The following is a 6000-nucleotide window of genomic DNA, read 5'->3' on the forward strand; positions in this document are numbered from 1 at the left end:
AAATAGAGTGGGCCAATAAAAAGCAGCCCTCAAGATCTTATTAGCTGTTGTCTTCCAATAGAGATGCCCCCCATAGTCACCTGCATGAAATTCTTGCAAAATTTTATCAGATTCCTCCTTTAATAAACAATTCAACAATATGCCTTCATGATTTTTCCAAAATAAGGCATTATCAATTATGCAAAACTTTAAAGATTTCATATTTAAAAACCTACTTTTAGTTCTGGATAGCTCTCGAGGAGCTTGAAGATTTTGTAGAACATATATTATGTCAGCTTACCATGGTGAATCCGTAAATGCTTGGCTGATCTGCGGAGTCACCATCTCCTCTTCGTTATCCAGTTCTGCAATGAAGTTTATGTCTAGGGCTTGATAGTTTTATTCAGCCATTAGCTTAGCCAAACCTTGGCCTTTGATCAATTTGGTAGGTTTAATTTCTAAATCATACTCTAATATTGTAGCTATCCACTTTCCCTTTTTTCCATCAAGTCCATCCTGTGTTAAAATGTCTTTAACCATAGCATTGGGAACATAAGCTACTATATGGGAGTACAAAATATAAACTCTGAAATCTTTTATGGCTTTAACCAGAGAAAAAGCTTGTTTCTCCATTATGTTATACTTTAAAGATGCATCTATCAAGGCTTTATTGAAGAAGGCTATTGGCTATTCAAAACCTTGATCATTTTTTTGTAGGAGGACTGCAACAATGGTGTGTTCTGAAGCAAAAGAAAATATGAGAAATTCCCTATCAAACTTTGGACTGATGAGGACTAGTGTTTGTGTTAAGGCTAACTTTATATCTTCAAATGACTTTTTAGCCTCTAGAGTCCATTTAACAGTTGAATCTTTCTTTAACATGTTGTTTAGTAATCTAATTAACTCAGCTAAATTAGAGATAAATCTCCTCAAAAAGTTTATCTTCCCTAGAAATGCTTGAAGTTCTTTGATATTCCTGGGATGTGGTATCTGCAAAATAGCTTCAATTCTTGTTGGGTCAATCCTGATACCATATTTGGAGATAATGTGGCCTAACAATTTCCCTTCTTCCAACCCAAATAAATATTTTTTAGGATTCAGAGAAATTCCATATTTCCTGCATTTAATAAAGACCTGCCTAAGATGATCCAGGTGTTGTTGATCTGATTTAGAGAATACTGTGAGGTCATCAAGGTAAATTACCAGGAAGTCATGGATTTCTTTGGCAAAATCTTTGTCCATTTCTCTTTGCAAGGTGGCCCCTACATTTCTTAACCCAAATGGAATTTTCACATACATGAAAGTTCCCCATGGAGTTGTGAATGCAGTCTTTGCCTGATCATCTAGGTGGACTAGGATTTGGTTATAACTAGAGAACCCATCTAGCAGTGATATTATGGAGGAACCTACTACCCTCTGTAATATGTGATCCATTTTTGGAAGAGGATATTTATCCTTAAGTGAAACTTTACTCAGATTTCTAAGATCAACACAACCTAATTTCACTCGTTTTCCTTCTAGTGGGTACCAGATTGGAAACCCAGTCAAAGAACCTAATAGGTGCTATGATTCCTGCTTCATACATTCTCTTAAACTCCTTTTCAATAGACGGTAGTAAAACAGGGTTGATTCTTCAAAGCTTTTGTCTAAAAGGCTTTTGATCTTCTTTTAATGGAATAGTGTGTTGTATTATGCTAGTATCATAAGATTTTAGGTCCTCATAACTCCAGGCAAAAACATCCTGAAATTCTTTCAGTAGTTCCATATATTTTAGTTTTTCATTGGGAGGTAATGATTTTGACAGCTTTATTAGTTTTGGATTCTCTTCAGATCCTATGTTACATTCCTCAATGTCTGATTTCAAAGGTTCCATTTTAGGCTTTTTGGGAATATCGTTTGAATCGAATAAGTCCTCCAAAGGAGTTAATCCTTTGGGTAGAAAATTATCTTTAAGGTTTATGACTTCAGTTTCTTCATCAATGACTTCATCAATTTCCATCTGTTTTAGGTTTCGAATATCTGCTTTAGTAAACTTTGTAGGGTGAAATCTATCTATCTGATCATCTTCTAGTTTGTTAATTTCTACTTCATCAGAGCAATCAAAATCTACTGCTATGTCTGTGTCTATGTTGGTATTTACAAATTCATTATCTAAAGTTAAAAAATTGTTAATTTGTTGATCATTCTCAAATACTTTCCAGTTCTTTAAATTGTCAAGAATGGATGGTCTGTGCTTAACCTCAACAGTGTACTGATGGTTGGGTTGGAAAGGCAAATTACAAGTACTAGCAAACATGGCTAAGCTGTGAGCTTGCATGTTGTGTTTTCTGGGATAACAACAAGTTTGGTTTCTAATAAAGTATTTAGTATCTCTATGATAGTTCCTCTATAAAACCCTAGTCTAGGATCTCTAGTCATATAAACAACATTAATTTTTTTAATCACTAACTCATAATATCCCATGATAGAGACTCTGATGGCTCCTAACCTTTTAACAAGTTTCAGACCTAACAGAAGTGCTTCATATTCGGCCATATTGTTTGTACATTTAAAGTTCAACCTGTAGGCATGACCTTCTGAATAATCATTTTCTAAGTTGTTAATCCATACACCTAATTTGTTGACCGACCCATCAAACTCCAGATGCCATAGGATTTCATGCTCATAATTTTCATCTAGGGTAGTGAGATCTTCCTTGACTAAGGTATCTAGATCATCTTTTTTATCTGATGTTTCATGAATTTGGACATTTTGATTTTCCTTTAATACTGCAATTTCTTTTGGTTTTGTTGTTATACTACTTGAAGTGTCTTCTTGATTATTTTCATCATTGTAAAGTATGAAGGAATCAATATCATAATGTACTGAATATATGGGAAAATTCTAAGGTCTCTCCTGGGAACTCACTACATACTTCATTAGAGTCTCTTTATACAGCTTCTTGGGGTGTCCAAAGACTGATATGGTAGCATAGGACATGTCCAGTTGTAGAGATCCCTAGAGTTTGGCGCCCCAGGATCTAGATAGCAACATACCATACTTGGGTGGTATGTCAGCAACAACTATGTCCATAAGTATGGTCTTGGCAGGGTATTGAACTAGGGAGACACAAAAATCTTTTATGAGACCTAAGCATTTAACTTGGCTTGAATCAAAGGAAAAGAGGTCCGTATAACGCCTAGTGATATCCAAGTTAAGCTTTTCCATTACAGACTTAGGCATAAGATTATGTGAGGCCCCAGAGTCAAGCATGACATTATGTAGGATTTTATTGTGGATGTTAAGGCTGATGTAGAAGGGTGGCATCCCTCCTTCAAATGGCTTTCCATTAACATCTGGTCCGAAAATTAACTCAGGCTGGTCATCAAATAGATTCGCAGAGCCTTCATTTGCAACGAAGTTTAGAGATTTACTAATTTGAGATCTGTATGTTTCATGTTTAACCAATTCTGTCAAAGGCACTGAAATTTTGATTTTGGCCACCTCTGCTCCCAAATTGAAAGCTAGAGGGGATTTATCTATTTGAATATTTGGAATTTTAGAGCCAAAGTTCTGAGTAGTATGTTTTTCTTTTTCATTGTTAGGAGTGTTTTTATCCGGATTTTCTAATATGATTTCTGGAGGCTGTTCCACTGTTCCTTTGAGGGGGACTAAAGTGGAAGGTTGCTCATTAGAAGGCTGGTTATCTGTTACATCTTCAATGGTGGGACTAGGAGGATTTTGATGTGGTCTAGAAAGGATTTGTAAGGTTTTTGTAACTTGAGGATTCTGATTTGTAGCTTTTACTTTCTTAGGCTGGTTAGGTATTGTTTTTTTATTCTGATCATGAGCATCAATGTTCTTCTTGCTTCTTAAGTTGTACTGTTTATGAACTTCAAAAATAGTAGAGTCATACCCTTGCTTATAGTTGAAAGATTCTCCTATTTGAGTTTGTAACTGTTGAAGCATGTATAATTCTTGATCATCCTGAGTTAGAAAAACAGTTTCTTCATTATCTAAACCCATAACGTTGATCTGACTGTCTATCTTAGGGTCTTCTTGGTGGGAAGTCTCAGCATAATTTTCTTGGAAAGGCGGCCTAATGTTCTGATCAGGTCCATTTTTACCAGCGTTTTGGTTCTGGTTTTTCCTAAAGTTTGGATTCCTTACTAGATTAGCCTGTTGGTTATCCCAGTGAGGTTTCCTTTCAATGACTTCTATTCTATCCATCAACCTTTCCATTCCTTTAGCTAAAGCATCCATTTTTTGATCAAAGGGTGAAGATTCATCTTTCAAAGGTGTTCTTCTCTCATTTCTAACTCTAGCCCTTTTGGATAACAGATTAGCTTCTACATTAACAGCTACACTTTGCATATCTTCAAGTGTAGGGGAATTTCTTTCTCTAAGTTGAAAAGCCATATCTGTGTCAAATCCGTCTGGAAACTTAATCAGGGCTAAACTAGGTGGAGGCCTAAGGTCAAGAGGGATTGCATTGTACACGTTATTAAACCTAGTACAGTAGTCTTGAACAGTTTCGTTTGGTCCCCTTTTAACGTTTTCATATTCAGATAGAATTTGAAGGGGGTTCTTCTTCTTCTCCCACCTATTAAGGAATTGTTGGTAAAGGACTTCTAAACTATCTATGCTCTGAGGGGGAAAATATCTAAACCATGTTCTCACTTCTCCAGCTAGACTTTGGACAAAGATTCTCATTTGGACATCTCCTATGTCAATCTCGTGCAGTTCAAAATAATTTTTCATTTTCTTAGTGTGCCGTTGTGCTGTGTATGTTATAGTGCCATCGAATGAGGTGATTTTACTTTGATAATCTACTAGTTAGGCACCTTGAGGAGTAGGCATTACAATGGGGGCATATTTGAGTGCCATGGCTCTGAGCTGCATAATTTTAAGAGTAGGAGTTGGGGTAACTGGAGGATTTGGGACAACAAGGGGAGCTGATGTAACAGGGGTAATAGGTGTTTGAGGGGTAGTGATGGGTTGATGAGGGATTGAAGGTGTTGAGGGATGATCTTCAAAGATGTGGGGAAATAATGGTGAGATAAAAGATGTTAAGGCTATTTCAGAAAGTTTAGGGTTTCTATCAATGGTAAGGGATGATTGAGGGGAGTTCAATAGATTGATCAATTGACAAGTTGGCTTGTTGGATTTCAAGTTCTCTGATGAATTCTGGATCTGGGACTATGTCCAGCGGTTCACTATCAGACGTGGTTCTGAATAGAGAGAGACCAAAATACTCGTCAAAAGGGATGTCTTTAATGAATAACCACTCAGTAGGGAATGAATTGGATCTAAGAACAGGTCTAGGGCTTACCGAACTTTCTTGTCTTCTGAATATTCTTGGAATAAGGTTGGGATTTTTAAATACAGGGGAGGATTGAGATAAGGGTTGGCCCTGGTATAGTGAGTTCTCCCTAAAGCCAGATTTCGAGTCTTTTATGATTTTTTTTTTTTTTTTATGAATTTGTTTAAGAAATAACTTCTAATAACCATTTAAGATGCTTAGAAATAAAAATTTGAATTCATCAAAGGTTTATTAAAACTGAGGGTTTTAAATCCCCAGTATGGTCGCCACTATGTTATCACTTAGGTTTCTTCCTTAGAAGTTATCAAAGAAGGAATAGCTCGAGGCAACCACAAAACAGTCTTTTAGACTTAGGTTCTAGCCAAACTAAGTTCAGAGAGGGCTCTCTCTTTAAGATTTAACTTTCTTTAAATAAGATTTCAGGCTAGTTCTTAATGTTCAGGGTTGTTTGTTTTGATTGGGTGGTGGAATTAAGAAGACAGATGGGCAGAGCAAATATTTAGGCCATTGGGATATGGAGTCAATCAAGAAAGGCTTAACTTGATTTGTTTTATCACTGAGGTAAGAGTTCACAGGGCAGGCTAACACAGCAAGAGCAAATCTGAAGGTTTCAATCAATGGAAAGTCCTAACCAAGGCCAAGGGCAATGAAGAATCCTTAACCGGGATTGGGATGAAGAAAGGAAGGATGGCTAGTAGCAAAGGGAAATGAATAATCCT

Source organism: Pinus tabuliformis, chromosome 1_2 (assembly GCF_031772625.1).
Source record: "Pinus tabuliformis cultivar Carrire ecotype Pingquan chromosome 1_2, CPIR1, whole genome shotgun sequence".
NCBI lineage: Eukaryota > Viridiplantae > Streptophyta > Pinopsida > Pinales > Pinaceae > Pinus > Pinus tabuliformis.